The following is a 19,147-nucleotide window of genomic DNA, read 5'->3' as shown; positions in this document are numbered from 1 at the left end:
GCCAGAAGTTTGGCTGACTTGATATTTTAGAAAATAATTTCTTTACTTAATGACATCATTTTACGACTTTCTCCATCTAACCCCACCCATATACTCCTCAATGCTCTCTTCCAAAATTTATATAAATATACATATATGAATTTCTTGGATATATTAATGACATTCATAATATATATGCAATAGCATATACATACATACATATATATGTATATATATGTGTGTGTGTGTGTGTGTGTGTATAATATACACATATACACACACATAATCCTAAACATGTAAGTACAACACTCTGAGTCTGCATAATGTTGCATAAGTGCTTATGTTATCAGTGTCAACCATTTGATATTGGATAAGCAATCAGTTATCTTCCTTTTGTGGAAAATTGTATCTCCTTCTGAGTGAGGTAACATATACCCTTAGGCTGTATCCACTTCACAGATGATACATTTTAATCTTTTGTGTATTTAATTTGGAACAAAGGATGAAACCAGGAAATGAGAGGAATTATTTTGGTGGTGGTGAGAATGAGTTAAACCAGGGAGACTAGTAGATAACAGGTAAAACAAACATACAGAAATGGAATGAATATTGTGGATGGAAAAGATTCCTGCTTTTGACTGTGGATATAATGTAAAAATCTGCATGTAATTTCTGCCTTAACATCTGAATGACATGCTGTAACCTGGAATTTTGATGTAAAATAAACACTGAGCTCAATTAGAAGTAGAAATGTCAAAATTACATTATTAATATTATTGTCTCTTGTGATAATCATATGTACTAATTTTCACCTGGGTGGAAATGTCACCAAGAAGTATTTTTCTTTAAAGTTCCATATAGTTTCCTTTCAGGGCAACCCAATATCTAAACTTCAGGAAATAACCACACATTAGTGAAAGAAATTTCACTTCTTGATTGTAGAGTAGTCAAATTTATTTGGCTTGATAGCTTTTATTATTCACATTATTGCACACTTATTTTTATTGATGTGTGTGTGTGTGTGTGTGTGTATGTATGTATGTACATGGTGCATGTATTGGATTTCATGTCTGTACAGTTGCCTAAGTGGTCAGAATAAAGTATCAGATCACTTGAGTTAGGTGTAAAGGCTGGTAACCAAACTCTGATACTTTCCAGGAGCCCAATGTACTTTATCCACTGAGTCATTTGTCTAGTTCCCTTGTTTTTCTTTTTATATCTTACTTAAGTATCTTTGGGTTATCTTGCCCAAAATACTTATAAAAACATTTACTCTTCCATCTAAATTGATGCATTGATTCATAGCTGAATAAACTCAACTACCCACTTAGGAATGATTAAAACACAGTTAGCAGCAGCGTTCTGCATTGTTACCCTTGTGTAAGCAATTTCACTAGGGTGGAACTGTCCAATTACTTTCAGATATATACAAGCAAAGCACCGTAAACATTATTGTGTTCCAGTTTAAAGAGAACAATAAAGTATGCAACAATTTGTATAGACAACTAGGATTTTTTTTTCTTACTGTTTTCCACATGACTGTTTTTTTTCCTAGCAAAGTCAGTTAAGGGTCAAATCAAAGGCCATACAATTTGTAGAATACAGAAAAATAAAGAATAAAAATTGAACTATGCTAGTCTAGTAAATACTGTACACATAAGATGAAAATCTATTTTGAAGACGTGTAGTTTGCTTCTGAAAGCCAGGGATCTTGCAAATTAAAAAATAAAATCTATTTTCTGAAGGCAGTTTTCTTTCCTAATTATACTTTTCACTGTATTTTCCTTTTTAGTAAATGAATCACTTTGCCTACATTTCAGCAGCCAACTTCTCAGGGAAATGTTTAAAGACTTCCCACGTTTGTCAGCTTACCAGCCTCACTACCATTAACCCTGACTCAATTCATGCCAAGCTGCCATTTATTCCAGCTTGCCTAAGTACAGTGTGAACTGGTTGCATCCAGATTTAATTGAAATCACCTATGTAGCAAATGGGACGATCTCCAGCTGCCATGCTTTGTCAAGTCATCTAAGTGCATATTTAGGAGGTAGCTTAGTGGAGTTTATTCTGTAGTGCCATTAATATTTCCCATTCTAATGTGAAGCTAGACTGTACCCTCAGCTCTCCCACTTCTCTGCTTCCTTCATTTTCTGCTATCAGGTCTTTTCCTCTTCTTGACTTTGTTTCCTTTTCTTCTCTCTCATTCACTCTCATACTACTTTCTTTTTTCTTCTCCTTTCATTGGTTCCTTGTTTCATTTCTTCTCCTTTCCTTATTGCCCTTTCTTGTTCAGAGTCTTCTTTTTTTTTAATCCATCCTAAAGAATGGAGAACAAGGCTAAAAAAGAATGCCATGCTTTAATATATTCATGGTAGCTTTGGCTGTGGATTCATATCTGTTGTATCAGTCCACATGAACAATTATAACTAAATAGCATAAACTGGACAGTTTATAAAGTATACACATTTTCACCACCTTATTTTATTACAATGAATTTCTCATCATCCTCTTTATATTGAAGTTTTCACCTACATCTATTTTGTAAAAGCATTTATTTCATTTGTAAAACTTCTGTCCCTGTACCTCAGTCAACCACAATATTTCCAACTTCTTAACATCTTTACCTTACAGTTTCCCAATAGCAACTGTCAGGAGACTTAGAGCATGTTAGTGAAGACCTTACTGCACATTAAGTACCAGAGATACATTTTAGAGTATTTGCATTTATTTTAGTGGCACATTTTGAGTTTAACTAAGATTCTGATTTTGTTCTTACCTTAAATCATAGAGTATGAGTATTAAAAGTTTCCTAAGGAACAAAAGGATTATTTAGGAATTTAAATTGCCTCTAACTTTATCATGATTTCTAAAAGAAAGAGGAAGAAGGAAATTAGGAATATATCATGGAACTCTATACCATGATGTGGTCACTAGAGCCATAGCACATGAATGCTTGTGTTGTTATTTACTTTTATACTGGTATACCAAGTGAGCAATGCTAAAAAAGAGTCAAATGGCAGGCATACTCCCTCTAGAAAGTGGTGCTCTGCTCTAATAGATTTATTTGAGTATGTTAATTTTATTTTCCCCTAATATAATCACTTGTGTTATATTACATTTATTGTATTCAATATATCCTTTGTATTAAATTATATTTTTATAATCCAAAGAACTCAGGTTAAATAAGTTCCATTTGTAATACCAACAAAAGCACATGGGTAATGCTTAAATGTCACTAGTAAGATGAAGGAGTAGGATGGGTGCACAAATAGTCCTCTATTTTCTCCTACTATTCCACAAATTATTATACTTATTGTTAATTTTACTTATATACACTTTATATTTTCTAAAAGATCAAACAGACTTTTTGAAGGTAATATAGTCTAATAAAGAAGATGACACTTAAAATAATGTGTGAACAAACACATACAAATAAGCAAATTTCTACCTAGTATAAACTATACAAATATTTCTGAGATTAATATACATATCAAAGAAAAATTTCACTTATTCAAATATATTACCTCATGATATTATGTAAATCAGATTATTATATTTATTTTATACCTAGGCAAGACATGCTAACAATATCCCTCATATAATTTCTCATGTAGCATATCAAAACAACACCATCACTGAATAGTAATTATCAGAAAATGTAAAAAAATATTAAAGTCACCTTGGATACAAAATAACCAAATTCTAAGACAAAACAAAAAAACACAACTAAATAAGTTAAGAATAATAAGGTTACCTCACTCAGGATGATGCCCTCCAGGTCCATCCATTTGGCTAGGAATTTCATAAATTCATTCTTTTTAATAGCTGAGTAGTACTCCATTGTGTAGATGTACCACATTTTCTGTATCCATTCCTCTGTTGAGGGGCATCTGGGTTCTTTCCAGCTTCTGGCTATTATAAATAAGGCTGCTATGAACATAGTGGAGCATGTGTCCTTCTTACCAGTTGGGGCATCTTCTGGATATATGCCCAGGAGCGGTATTGCTGGACCCTCTGGTAGTACTATGTCCAATTTTCTGAGGAACCGCCAGACTGATTTCCAGAGTGGTTGTACAAGCCTGCAATCCCACCAACAATGGAGGAGTGTTCCTCTTTCTCCACATCCTCACCAGCATCTGCTATCACCTGAATTTTTGATCTTAGCCATTCTGACTGGTGTGAGGTGGAATCTCAGGGTTGTTTTGATTTGCATTTCCCTGATGATTAAGGATGTTGAACATTTTTTCAGGTGCTTCTCTGCCATTAGGCATTCCTCAGGTGAGAATTCTTTGTTCAGTTCTGAGCCCCATTTTTTAGTGGGGTTGTTTGATTTTCTGAAGTCCACCTTCTTGAGTTCTTTATATATGTTGGATATTAGTCCCCTATCTGATTTAGGATAGGTAAAGATCCTTTCCCAATCTGTTGGTGGTCTTTTTGTCTTATTGACGGTGTCTTTTGCCTTGCAGAAACTTTGGAGTTTCATTAGGTCCCATTTGTCAATTCTCGATCTTACAGCACAAGCCATCGATGTTCTGTTCAGGAATTTTTCCCCTGTGCCCATAGGATACCCAAGATATAAGATACAATTTGCTAAACACATGAAACTCAAGAAGAATGAAGACTGAAGTGTGAACACTATGCCCCTCCTTAGAATTGGGAACAAAACACCCATGGAAGGAGTTACAGAGACAAAGTTTGGAGCTGAGATGAAAGGATGGACCATGTAGAGACTGCCATATCCAGGGATCCACCCCATAATCAGCATCCAAATGCTGACACCATTGCATATACTAGCAAGATTTTATCGAAAGGACCCAGATGTAGCTGTCTCTTGTGAGACTATGCCGGGGCCTAGCAAACACAGAAGTGGATGCTCACAGTCAGCTAATGGATGGATCACAGGGCTCCCAATGGAGGAGCTAGAGAAAGTACCCAAGGAGCTAAAGGGATTTGCAACCCTATAGGTGGAACAACATTATGAACTAACCAGTATCCCGGAGCTCTTGACTCTAGCTGCATATGTATCAAAAGATGGTCTAATCGGCCATCACTGGAAAGAGAGGTCCATTGGACACGCAAACTTTATATGCCCCAGTACAGGGGAACGCCAGGGCCAAAAAGGGGGAGTGGGTGGGTAGGGGAGTGGGGTGGGTGGGTATGGGGGACTTTTGGCATAGCATTGGAAATGTAAATGAGCTAAATACCTAATAAAAAATGGAAAAAAAATAAAAATAAAAATGTAAAAAAAAAAAAGAATAATAAGTTTGAAAAAATCACATTTAAATTAGACAAGGCAAGCAAACAGAGGGAAAAGTACCCAGGAGATATTACAAAAAATGAGACTCACTTATGCACATACTCAGGAGTCCCATAAAAACAGTTAGCTGGAAGTCATAATATATACACACAGAGGATTTTGTGCAGAACCACTTAGGCCCTGTACTTGGTACTTCAGTCTCTGTGAGTACATGTAAATTTTGCTCAGTTGATTTAGATGGCCTAATTCTCCTGGTGTTCTACATCCTCTCTGTTTCTTATACTCTTTCTGCTTTCTCTTCTGCCCAATAAGTTTTTGGTAAATGTTCTATCTCATGTAGTGGCCTTTAAATCAAATCAGACATTGGTTTGTTACTTGCACAAGCTTTGTGCTACTAATTACCCTAGTACAGTTTACGGGCATGACAACATTATAGATCAAAATTTTCTGGCTTGATTGGTATATATCTTTGCCCTTTACACCTTATTTTTCAAAAAATCATAAAATGACTGTCTTGAAAGGTAAAAAACATGTAGCGAAAATTTATATTCCATATTTCTAAGTAGGATATATATAAATACTTACTGAGCATAAAAAGAAACACCATGATGGCAATCAGTCATGAAGAGACATCCATCACAAGAATATACAATACTTAAGTAGGCAGGCATTTAATAAGTGCTCAGCTAAAGTTTGTTAAGTATAAAAACTGATTGTATTAAAGTGTATTTGTTCACACGACTATGTGTGTGTCTGTATAAGAAAGACAGAGACAGAGAGCGGGAAACAGAGAAAAAGACAGAGGGGAGAGAGACAATTGAAAATTGTGCCCTGGGATTGGAGAGAACATAATTCTCTTGCAATTAACTTGACCAAGGACGTGCTATTTTGGGAGATAAGATCTGTATTTGTGTTGACAAGAAAAGAGAAAAGGATTTAGACCCGTCCTAGAGTGACATGGATCAGATGTGACAGGGAAAGTCTCCCTGCATATCTTGGCTATAGAAAAGAAAAATTAAAGAAAATCAAACAGGACAGGTAAGTTGATCTTCTAAGTCCTGAACATGAGAAAAGACTAATAACTATCTTAGATTTAAAAATGTCTCTATCCAAAAAAAAAAAAAATCATAAGTGGGGAGGGAGAGAGAGGGAAAGAAGATGGGGGGGGGAGCATCTGATCTGGTATTGGGTGAGGGAAATGGACTGAAGTCCTTAGGGCCAGCAGAAAAAATGGAAACAGGCAACCTTGCAAAATAGTAAATTTGGGAGACCCAGAGACCTGGGAGGTGAGAGACTCTCAGGGCTCAAAGGGAGGGATCTTAGATGAAATGCCTGACAGGAAGGAGAGGGATCCTACCTCAGGCAGGAAGGACATCAAGTGAGGGATGGGATTATCATCCCACAATTACATCTCTGATCCATAATTGTTCTTGTCTGAAAGAATTACAGGGATGGAAGTGGAGAGGAGCCTGAGGATAAGAAGGTTAAGCTACATGCCCAAAGTGGGATCTGGCTCAAGGGGAGGTCCCAAAGCCTGAAACTATTACTGAGGCCGTGGAATGCTCATGAAAATGGAACTATCATGACTGCCCTCTGAAAGACCCAACAAGCAGCTAAAAGTGTCAGATGCAGACATTTGTACCCAACCAATTGACAGAAGCAGCTGACCCCTTTTGTTGAAGTAGACAAGTATGAAAGAAGCTGAGAGAAAGAGCAATCCTGTAGGAGGACCAACTGTCTCAATTAATCTGGAAACCCGATTTCTTTCAAACCCTGGACCACCAGACAGACAGCATACACCAACTGATATGAGGCCCACAACACTCATACACTAGAGGTCTTCCAGGTCTGTGTTCATTCAGAGATGATTCACCTAACCCTCAAGAGACTGGAGTCCTCAGGGGATTTAGAGGTCAGGTGGGGTGGGGGTGGGAACATCCACATGGAGACAGGGTATGGGGAGGAGGTATGGGATTTGGAACAGTCAGAGGGTGGCTCACAGCATGGGCGGGGGGAAAAATATGGAGTGTAAAAAAAATGTCTCTTGCCAAAATTTCAGCAAATGTAGACAATAAATCTTATTGGTTAAGGAACCCTTGAGATTATTCATGTCATCCTTCATATGGCATGAAGATTGGTTATTGGTCAAATTAACTCATAAAAGAATAGTTGTCTTTCACCTGCTCAAAGTAGAAACAAAATTTAACCTTAACTGATCTGTGCATCTTGAACAATCCATACCAATATCTTGATAGTACTAAAAGTTTGGTTGTGAGATTCATATATTCCAGAATGTACAGCTCTGGCAAGATTCATCCTCGGGGACTCTGATATGACCTCTTGTTCCAGCTCTCTGCCTCTTGAAGCTGTCTCCAGAGAATGGCTTCCAATGCAGCTTCAGAAATTGCTACTGATTCCACATGACCTTGCTTCATCCAATCTTTCAGACAGATGCAGTAAGAACTTCAATCAAGTCCTAAGCCTTCTAAACGGACAAAAACTGAGTAACAGACCCTAAGGCTAGCTTTCTTAATTCTATCCAAATTTTCTAATTTTCCTTCCCCTAAAACACTTTAAAGAAATTTTCCTCACCCCTACTCAACAGGAAGTTGTGGATAATCATCATTCCAGTCCCTTGATTTTGGGTGTGTGATTATGGTTATTTTATAAATCATAGATAGTTTCACAGTTAAGGAATAATTTGGAAATGTTTAGTATTGTGGAAGATGATACAGAAAGGATGGTTTTCAGATGGTAATACAAGTTAACGTCAGAACATAATTCAGGTATAGAAAAATCTGTAAGTCAGGATAAATTGTAGAGTATTTATCTAGTTGACAAATATGATATACTGGATGTTAATTGTATATCATACTTTGTAATTTACATAATTGTTATGGTTATGCTCAATTTAAGTCTGAGAGAAGAAGCCTTTTTATTGTACAGAAAGTGAGCGATGGTGGGAATTGGTTATAATATTTTGTCTTAATTCAGCTCCCAAAAGCCACACTTCCAGATGCTGAGGGTTCCTTCCCCACTTGGCTTTGGGTGGTAATAAAGAATTGTAGTGCAGACAATGGTTTGGCAGGGAGACAGAGGTGGGACTTTTAGATTGTGTAGACAAGGGACTGAGAGTGGAAAATAACAAACAAAATTGTCATTATGGGGAAGCAGAAAGGTTAGACTAAAAGGCCTCCTGACATGTAAGAATCAGGGTAACTGACAGGATATGGGACAGCAGAGAGCAAATATTAACTCAGGAATAACAGAAGTGTGTGCTAGCCACAAGGGGGTTGAAAAGTGTCCAGTCATTGAGCCAGTTAGGCATATTAAATTTAAAGCTGACATGTGTATCTTTCATTCATGAGTCTAGAGAGCTCTGGTGGATAGTTAGAGGCTCAATAATCCATAGTGATCAGAATGGAGCAACTCTTCACTGCTACATTAAATAAACAAATTAATTAATGAAAGCAAAGCAAGTAAACCTCTTAAATTTAGCCCTCACCAGTCAATGAACATACTCAAAATTATAAATAATAAAATAAAGCATTAAAAAATAAGTTCATTTGCATATAATTCCTTATTGTCGTGATAGATAATTAATGAAAAACACCCTCATCCAATTTTTACATTGTCATTAGTATTCATAGATCAGATGTTGTGTGGCAGTGTCTATATTAATTCTGTAATTCAAAATAAAGTACTCGATCAATTCTTGAAAACTCTAAAAGATATACTGATATTATACTTATGGAATTGAACTTTGTTTTAAGCGATGTAAAGGGTCATTTGCAAGACAGGGGAAGAGCACCATTACAGAAGTTAAAAAGATTAACCACTAGGCATGTGTTTCAGGACAGAAACTCTTTTTGTTCACCATTATGGACACAGTACTATATAATTATCTGAATAAAATCTTATTATCTTAGAAATAATTAACTACTTTGTGGACACTTTAAGGAATAACAGTCAAGATTAAGATAAATGTAATAAAAGTTAAAGGGAATATTTCAGATGGGGAATTGTGAAAAGTTTAAACACTTTTATTGCCAAGTTGTTGAAGAATTAAGACCTAAAAAAAAAAAATGGATGGAAACAGAAAAATTATAGCAGGACAAACAGGGGTGAAACTAAGTTGGAAACTTTGTAGAGTTTGAACTTAATTGTGAGTGCTGTCCGTGACCACTGAAGGACTTAGAATTGCTGACTAATATTTTTCAATATGTTGATTTATTTCACTAAGTCCTTGAGTCCATGATGATTTGCATGGCTGCTGTAATGGTATTCTGGGGCACTGTATAAATTCAAGTTCATAAATGTCAGTGAGTAATATCCCTACTAATGATGGCACTATCAAAAGCATGTGGATGAGTTACAGTGACATTCAAAGGGCTTATTGTTGAATAATGAAACATTACTTAACATGGGATAGAAGGGGAAAGAAATGTTAATATAAGTCTGTGCAAGATTTAGATATCAAAGACAACCTATATGACTCCATTCACAGGATCTAGTACCCCACACTTTTGTTGGTGTTAAAAAATTTAAATTAATAATATATGAATATTAAGGTTTTTTATTCAACAGAAAAGTTGATGCAATAAAATAAAAAGTCAAAGATGGAAAGAATGATTCATTATATGAGAGAAAATTGATATGCAAATTGATGGAGAGCCTGGTACAGGAGAGATGTTTCAACAGTAAGAGCACTGCCAGCTCTTGCATAGAGTTCAAGCTGGATTTGTAGCACACATGTGTTGGTTCTGTAATTCTAGTTCCTAGGGAACTGATGCCCTGCTGCCCTTTCTTGGGGGGATGCCCTTACAGAGAATTAAAACTATATATATATATATGGGTGTGTGTGTGTGTGTGTGTGTGTGGTGTGTTTACATATTATTTTGCCACTCCCTTGAATAGAAATGTAGACTGACACTCATAATAAAAATAATTATAGGGACTGAGGTGAAGATGACCTGGGTTCCAATATCAGCACCCAAATGGTGGTTTCTGAGTTCAGATGCTGAGGATCCAATACCTTCTTTTGATTTCCATAAGATTTTGATTTCCACAAGTCTGAATTGCATATATGCAAGTAAAGTTTTTCATATACATAAATATGTAATCTAAATAACAAATAAAAGTAAATGAATTAAAAACCCACTTATTCTAGGCAGTGGTGGCACTCACATTTAGTTCTAGGTCTTTGGAGGCAGAAGCTGGCAGATCACTATGAGTTCCAGGCCAGGCTACTTTACAAAGATACTTGCAGGAAACCCAAGACTCCACACTGATACCTTGTCTCCAGAAAAAAATAAAACCACAACAAAGTTTCAATTTTGGAGCAAAATCCCTGTAGCCATCTCATCATTTATGCTTTTTTTTGTATGATAAAAATAGAGCAATACAGTTTTTTCAAGCTGTTACTAAAGAAAAATCCATTTTTATTCAGAAAAAAAAATTGCTTTTAGGACAATGAATTAACACATCTTATTTTGTGAATGTTCACATTGGCTTTAAATGTCTTCTAGCTTTAAATAAACCAAGTATGATATCATAACCTTTAAACATGGAAGAACCAATTTGCCTTTATTCTATACTATTTACATTGTGAATAAATTATATTAATTTATCTGTATAGTTTTAATATTGTAATGGTACCATTAAAAAATACTTGCTGCTGACAAATTTTGAATGACCAATAGTGCAGAATGGTAATGGACACTCATGAATTAAGTTATAATTCAATTCAAATAATTGCATTTATAATGACATGTTGTTTTTAATATTCTCCATTAATCTAACAAACAAAGGGTAATAGCAAGGCACAATAATAATTTACTTCATGTCTTTCTAAAAGATTGTCTTTTAAAGGAACACCATCAAGTCATGGAAAATACAAAACAAAGTGCTAAGTTTTTTTAGATTTCCTGGAAAACGATTGATTCCTAAATCTAATAGACCTTTCTTGTGAAATTCAAATGAGGGAAGAGCATCAAAGACTTCAAAAAGCAAAGCAAAACAAAAGAAAACAAAACAGAGCAAACCCTCTGTTTGCCTTTTCTGATTTGGAGAAATAAACATCTTTTATCTAATTTTTTTTCTACCCATTACCTTCTCCCTTAATACATTCACTATGTGAATACTCAAGTGAACAACTTAATTCTCAAATTCATCAAATCACTTCCCCTTTCTGAGATATTGCTATGATTTTTTTCCTATGAAGGAGAAAATCTAAGCTATTTATCATTTCTTGTCATACACAGTGTTGAAATTCCTTCTCTAGAGAAGAAGCAAATAATGCCTTCCCTCTAAAATTCAAGATACCATGGACAAACTTAGGTAGGATACAATGCATGTTCATACTAGGAAATCAATGGAAATGTACAGTATTGAATAGTACATAACACAGCATTTGAAGCCACAACTGTATGTTGAAAATCTTATCCAGTGTGCCTTGTTTGCTATATTTCATTACCTTTCCTTTATAATCTAAGGTTTTCTCTCAGAATTAGCATTTGAGAGATTTTCAATGACAGGGATGAAGGTAAGAGCCTTTTAAATGTGTTTTAAGTTATTTCTTTGTCCTTGTATGCACTAAATGTGGCATTTTAAAGTTTATTTTGTTGATGTGTTGGTGGTGTGCATTAGTATTTATGTCTCTGTGTGGATATACATGATCACTGTAATTAGAAGCCATCACAGGCCAGAAGACAATATTTTCTGAGTTAGCTTTCTATAAATCTTGGCAAATATTTTCATTACAAATCAGTATATAAGATGCTGTATGTAATAAACCTGCTTGGTATAAAGAAAGGTTATGAAAGACCTCCTGACTCCAGCATTTATCTTTTATAATTTTTTTATCTTCTTTATCTTTCTCTTTATTCTGGCACCACCTATAAATACCCTCTCACTAAAGGATGACCTGCAGGTCAAGGTAAGATCCTCAACTTTGATTTCAATGAAACCATGACAATACGGACAAATCAGTTTAACTTTAAATATACTCACTACATGCACAACATACACAAACACACATACAATTATATATATATATATATATATATATATAATATAATAAATATAAAATATATAAAATATAAAATATAATATATATAAAACATATAAATATGTAAATATATTTAAGATTAAATACATATATATAAGATTATTTGAATTAATGACATATGAATATGTATTTAACTAGATGAGTTAAGCTGTAGGAAGAGCCTACCTCTAGGAAAACATTTATTTTATAGGTTGTTATGATATTGAAAATGGGATTGTGGTTATCTAAGACAAGCCAAATAAGTGCTGACATCTGTAGGATAAAGAACTAAATTGGAAATGCAACAAGTGTAGTTTTTGATAGGAATGGAGGTAAGTGTTTGACATACTCTTCTAGAAGAAAATTGATGCATGATAATATCCCATATATGGTCAGAATATTAAAAAGAGAATATATTTTTGGGGTTAGGTGCAGTGAACTTTCTTGAAACTATTCAAGAGAATAGGGAGGGCTCCCCAGGCCTCTCCTGTTGTTATGGGGGTCTGGGATGGAAATTGTGAGGAAGATGCTCAGTGTTGGGGGACAAGTTGGAATAGAAACTTTTCAGCAACTAAAAGCCTCTCTCTCTTGCTCTCAGTGTCCTTGCTGGGGTGGGTGGTCCATGGTTTCTTACTCCTTGGAGGCCATGCAGGCTATGAGGTCCACCACCCTGTTGCTGAAGCTGTATTCATTGTCATACCAGGAAATGAGCTTCACAAAGTTGTCATTGAGAGCAATGCCAGCCCCCCGCATCAAAAGTGGAAGAGTAGGAGTTGCTGTTGAAGTCGCAGGAGAAATCCTGGTCCTCAGTGTATCCCAGGATGTTCTTCAGTGGGCCCTCAGATGCCTGATTCACTACCTTCTTGATGTCTTCATACTTGGCAGTTTTCTCCAGGCAGCATGTCAGATCCACAACACATATACTGGGGATAGGAACAGAGAAGGCCATACCAGGGAGCTTCCTGTTCAGCTCTGGAATGACCTTGCCCACAGCCTTGGCAGCACCAGTGGAGACAGGGATGATGTTCTGGGCATCCTCATGGCCATCACGCCACAGCTTTCAGATGGGCCATAAACAGTCTTCTGAGTGTCAGTGATGGCATGGACTGTGGTCATGAGCCCTTCCATGATGCCAAAGTGGTCACGAATGTTCTTGACCAAGGGGGGGGGGGGTGTTAAGCAGTTGGTATTGATGCAGGATGCACTCCTGACAATCTTGATTGAGTTGTCATATTTCTCGTGGTTCACACCCATCACAAACATGAGGGCATTGGCAGAACTGTCAGAGATGATTACCCTTTTGGCTCCACTCCTCAAGTGGACCCTGGCCTTCTCCATGGATGGTGGTGAAGATAGCAGTAGACTCAGCACCAGCATCATCCCATTTGATGTTAGCCAGATCTTGCTCTTGGAAGATGGTGATGGGCTTCCTGTTATGACAAGCTTTCCATTCTCTGCCTTAACTGTGCCATTGAATTTGTCATGGGTGGAGTCATACTGGAATATGTAGACCATGTAGTTGAGGTCAATGAAGGGGTCATTGATGGCAACAATCTCCACTTTGCCATGTGGAGAGCAGATGGCAGCCATGGTAACCAGGCTCCCAATATGGCCAAATCTGTTCACACCAACCTTCACCATTTTGACTATGGGACGAGGCTGGCACTACACAAGAAGATGCAGCTGTTTCTGTAACATGGAGGAGCAGAGAGCCAAGAGAATATTTCTTAAGTTAGCAGTTTGTTGAAATAAAATTTCATCTGAGCTACAACCTAATTGAGATAGAAAGTTTATGATGTCATATAAAGGAGCTTCACTCTGAAAAATCTACAAACAAGATGGTGAAAACACATCACATACTGAGATAAAATATAAAATGGAACCTAAGGTTTCACTGGGAAGTTGACTTAAGGTGCAGCTAGAGTCTATAGTACAATCTAATATGTTGGTTTGATTTGGATTAACATAAGTTATGGCCAGAATATTAAGCTGCACAAATCATTTAGATATCTGTATGCAAAATGAAGAATAAACACAAGTCTGAGAAAATGTGTCTGATATTATGAGAAGCAAAAACTTATCTTTAAAAGTAAATTGAATGTGAAGGGAATCATATGGAAGGGCATTGGTTCACTTTGTAAATTCAAGAACCTTGTTGAGCTAGAAAATGAGAAAAATTGACAGTAAGAATCAGAGAGGAAAGCTAGAATAGAAAGGGGAATAATATGTAATATGATGGCACTATCTCCAAAGCAGAAAAGGATAAGTATCAACATGTAAAAATTAACAAGTCTTTACTAGAAGCAACTATGCTGACTGGAGACTGTATGGGCTGAGAAAAAGTTTGTTTTGATTTATGTTTTTTTTAATACCTTCTCAACTAGCATATGAATATGATTGAAAGTAGGATGATTAGTTCAAATAGATGGATGCTAGAGTATCAGGCAACTAAAACAATCTCAAAGGAGACAATACCTGCAGAAAGCTAGATCTGCATTGGCTACATACAGGTCTCAAAAAAAAAATCCAATTATCAAAAATGGAACCAGAAGATAACAAAATTATGTTAAGAGTATTATGTTTTACATTATTCTGGTCTTTAAAATGATGTTCCCATTAAAGTTTAATACAATGGTCCTTTGCCAAAATATTTGAAATAAAACCATAATCTTTCAAATAGTTACCATACAAGTAAAATTAATATATGGCTAAAAGAATATTGAGATCTTGAAAAATGAAGGACAGATAATTCAAAAGTTGGCCAAACTAGAGCAATGAAATGCTTGCAGTATTTGAGAGGTAAATGGAATGAGGTGATTTAATAGATAAATGTCAATAAACCTCTCACTGACTCCTAGTAAATGTTTTAAATGTAAAATATGATGACATGCATTAGTAACAGACTTTTGCCTGTGTACATTTGAATCTCATACTTTTCAAAGTCACTCTTTGAACAAATGACATACAGTAAAGGCTACCCAAAGATATTCATCCCTGAATCCTCGAGTCGGAATGTTGCCCTGTAAGTTTTTAACTAAACAAAGTTATTTTTGGCAACTAGTCTCTTATGACACTCAAAGATAACAGGAAAAACAGCATTAAGAGTTGACTACATATGCTCTTTCACCATAGTAGAGAAGCATAAAAGCCTTTAAGAAGCAAGGGATACCTCAGGAACCATTTTCAGCTTATTTTTACAATTAACACAGGTCAAGTAAAGTCCATGAAGCAGAAATAATAGCATAAGATGTTTGATAAATAATTTTTTTCTGAAGCAATTTGAATGAACATATAGGAGCAATAAAATATTAAAATTTAGTTGAATATCAGACTCATAAAACATATATGTGTGAACACAATCTCTTGTCAAGTGTTCAGAGTCTGTGCACACTAAATAGCTTACACGCAGAAATATACAGTTTTGGAAGTTATTCCTTATTTAACATTTTCAGTTACACCTCAAAAACAATAAATACTTTCACTACAATCGTTATCAACATAATAAAATAATAAAATTAAAAATCCACTAAAAGTACTACCAATTATAGTTATTTTGTTTTTAAGCGTAATGATATCTGAAGGTCAAAAATGTTTTATAGATTTTAAAATATGGCTTTAAAAGTAGAATAATATATAGTCAATTGACTATGAAAAAATAAAACAACCTATAAAAGACAAACAAGGAAATTACAGAGATGTGTGTTTCTAGTTGCCAAATTAGACTATTAGGCAAATGAGGGTTCACACTAGCATGGTGAATTATTGTTTGCCTGATTTTAACACAGAAGACTGTGCAATAATGGAGCATAATGCATGACATTATGATATAAGGTAGCATCAGTGTCATTTTAGAGGAATGCTTTGGAGGACTATGAAATTGGTGGGTTTCGAGCAATCATTGTTCCTGCATTGTGAATGGAAATCAGACAACATCCTTATAGAAACATCTATGATTACCCATTCAATCTTACAATTATCAACACTTTTACAATATGTGAAATGTTTTAATGCAAGTAGTATTTATACTTTTACAATAATAATTAACTGCCTTATGCTAACATCTTAAACTGTTAAAAATATAAAACCTTTGTCTTAGTAGTATAAACTGTGGCTAAAGTAGTTGTTATTAACATGAACTCTCTCTTTGCACCTTGGTTTACTCTGAATTCCAAAATATTTTAAAAGGTTTTACTCAAACATATATATTTATCTCATTAAATAAATTTCCAACTTTTTATAATTATAGAATTCTTAAATATACATTTTAAGATTTTTTTACCCTTGCCACTACTAATATCTATTTTTGAGTATTTTCATGATGTATAAAATATTTAATTGGTCTTAATGTGAAAAATCCTTTAAGATAATAAAAAAGCTGGCATCTGCACCAACTTTTAAAATGTTGAATGTTCCTATAAAATTCAAGATAGTGTATAAAATTAATGAATTTTTACCATACAGAACCTTATGTCCAATGTTATTTATGCACTACTGAATTTTCTGGACAAAACTCATACAATTTTGAATAGTCTCTACAGGTTTAGTGATAGGTTCAGGGATATACTTTATGATAATATACTAGGTATGAATTTAGTCTTTCAAAATACAGCTCTATTTAATTCATAACTATTTGTAAATCCTTATACATTTGTATTTGGCTAATTATTATATATAAAACTCTTCTGAGATATAGCAACCCTTCTGCTTCAAATCACTTGCCACTACTCTAAACATAAGAAAGGAATAAGCCAAAATAATAATTGACAGAAAGAACACAATTCTCTTGGAATAGAACTAACTACTTTTCACAATTGTAGTTTGACTGCTAAATGCAGGCAAGAGGCTCACAGATTTGACCATGTTTCCCAATAGTGACATTGTTTGGGAATGTTGCAGAAACGTTGTTATTTGGAGCCTAGCTACTTATCACAAATGAGTCATGAAGACAGCATGGCTGGAAAAGGACATCTCCCTATGGTTCTCACCTAGTCTCTTTGTTTAGGAAAAGAATACTTATACTGCAAAATCTCCATGATACCCTAGAAAGCATACCAACTCCTTTGACTGCACAATTCCAATGCAGCAAACCATTTCTTTGAAGCATGAGCCTACAGCAGTCTTTACATTATTATACATTCTATTACAAAAATACAAAAGGCAACTAACACATCCGATGCGTATTTTTTTCTTTGCTTGATAATAGTTGGCTCCAAAAAAGAGTTTCACTTCAGTTTTACAATCGATTTTAATGGTACAGTTAAACTTTGGAGCAAGATAGGAGGAGGAGGAGGAGGAGGAGGAGGAGGAGGAGGAGAAGGAGAGGAGGAGGAGGAGGAGGAGGAGGAGGAGGAGGAGGAGGAGGAGGAGGAGGAGGAGGAGGAGGAGAAGGAGAAAGAAGGAGAAGGAGAAGAAGGAGAAGGAGCAGGAGCAGAAGAAGAAGAAGAAGAAGAAGAAGAAGAAGAAGAAGAAGAAGAAGAAGAAGAAGAAGAAGAAGAAGAAGAAGAAGAAGAAGAAGAAGAAGAAGAAAAAGAAGAATTCTACTTAGGAACTAGAAATTAAATTAACCTATCATAGGGAATGCTGAAATTCCCCAGGTTTGGCTTTTGAAATTTATAGAGGATTATTACTTTTAGTTATAAAATCTGTGGTTTTGATTTTAAAAATAAATTCTTTAAAATCAGGGACAAGACAAGGTTGCCAACTCTCTCCCTACCGAGTAAATATAGTATTTGAAGTTCAAGCTAGAGCAATTAGACAATAAAAAATCAAATGGATACAAATTGGGAAGGAGGAAATTAAGATATCACTATTTGCAGATGATATGATAGTATACATAAGTGATAACAAAATTTATACCAGAGAAATCCTACAGCTGATAAACAATGTCAGTAAAGTGGCTGGATATAAAATTAACTATCAAATCAGCAGCCTTCCTCTACTCAAAAGATAAGTGGACTGGGAAACAACACATTCAAAATAGTCAAAAATAGTATAACATATCGTGGTGTTACTATAACCAAGCAAGTGAAAGATCTGTATGACAAAAAACTGAAAATCCCTAAAGAAAGAAATTAAAGAAGATCTCAGAAGATGGAAAGACCTCACATGCTCATGGATCAGCAGGATAAATATAGTAGAATTAGCCATCTAACCAAAAGCAATCCTCAGATTAAATGCAATCTCCATCAAAATTCCAACTTAATTTTTCATAGAGTTAGAAAGAGCAATTCTCAAATTCATTTGAAATAACAAACAAAAAAAATAGGGTAGCAAAAACTATTTGCAACAATAAAAGGACATCTGTGGGAGACGCCATTCATGTTCTCAAGCTGTACTATACAGTAAAAGTGATAAAAAACTACATGGTATTGATACAGAGACAGTCAAATAGATCAGTGGAATAGAATTGAAGATCCAGAATTAAACCCACATGTCTATGATCACCTGATCTTTGACAAAGTAGCCAAAACCATCCAGTGAAAAAAGAGCATTTTCAACAAATCATGCTGGTTCCACTAGAGATCAGCATTTAGAAGAATGCCATTTGATCCATTCCTATCTCCTTGTACAAAATTCAAGTCCAAGTGGATCAAGAAACACCATATAAAACCAGATATACTGAATCTAATAGAAGAGACAGTGGGAAAGAGCGTTGAGCACATGGACACAGGGAAAATTTCCTGAAAAACATCAATGGCTTTTGCTGTAAGATCAAGAATTGACAAATGGGACCTAATAAAATTGAAAAGCTTCTTTAAGGCAAAGGACACTGCCAATAGGACAAAATAGCCACCAACAGATTGGGGAAATATCTTTACCAATCCTACATCTGACAGAGGGCTAATATCCAACATATACAAAGA

The 19,147-nt window shown here is 35.2% G+C and overlaps 1 pseudogene; it reads right to left on the bottom strand.

The window, feature by feature from the left end:
- Gm8357 (predicted gene 8357) lies at nucleotides 12,713–13,943 on the bottom strand (annotated as a pseudogene).

Source organism: Mus musculus, chromosome 1 (genome assembly GCF_000001635.26).
Source record: "Mus musculus strain C57BL/6J chromosome 1, GRCm38.p6 C57BL/6J".
NCBI lineage: Eukaryota > Metazoa > Chordata > Mammalia > Rodentia > Muridae > Mus > Mus musculus.
Note: the sequence above shows the minus strand (reverse complement) of the source record. Positions and strands in the feature narration are given on the sequence as shown.